Here is a 674-nt window from a genome sequence, read left to right on the forward strand (position 1 = left end):
CATCACCTAATTTGCATAATTTGTCATGCTAATGTAATTGTAACCTACGTTGTTGGAGAGAGAAATAACATCGTGGAAGAGACATAAAGTGAGTAAAAAACGTCCTAAATGCAGTTAGAATTAATTTAGAGATACAAATTAAATTTCTTTTAGCAATTATTGTTTTTTAATGTCACAATTCCAACCCTGCTTCTTTACCCGGGCGTGGACCGGCAAAAGTGACCCGAAATTGGCACTCTAGTGGAGTTAATTTGTGTGTGAGAGTGTGTGTTTAAGTAGTTTTAAACCTTGTGGTCCACAAAACAGCATAACAGTAAAGGAAGAACTGACTGCATTACAGTCAATGTGGGAGCAGAGGCTTCGCTCATGCGCGATTCATTTGCCGTTTGGACGCACAGGTGTGAACGTCTCCTGCCCTGATAGCAGCTGGGGGAGGACTATCCTCCGCCCGTGAGTGTTTTGGCACGGGTGAGGCGCCCACGGCAGCACCGCTGCTTGTTGAGAGTAAGAGCGATCACGTCACGTCAAAAAGTCGTCATAAATAAGTCTCCAATAATACCAGAAAAAGTCGCCAGATTTGTCGGTAGTCGCTTTTTAGAAAAAAAGTCGCTAAGGGGGTCTGAAAACTCGCTAAATATAGCGACAAAGTCGCTAAGTTGGCAACACTGATAACG

The sequence above is a fragment of the Neolamprologus multifasciatus genome, chromosome 15, assembly GCF_963576455.1.
Source record: "Neolamprologus multifasciatus chromosome 15, fNeoMul1.2, whole genome shotgun sequence".
Classification (NCBI taxonomy): domain Eukaryota; kingdom Metazoa; phylum Chordata; class Actinopteri; order Cichliformes; family Cichlidae; genus Neolamprologus; species Neolamprologus multifasciatus.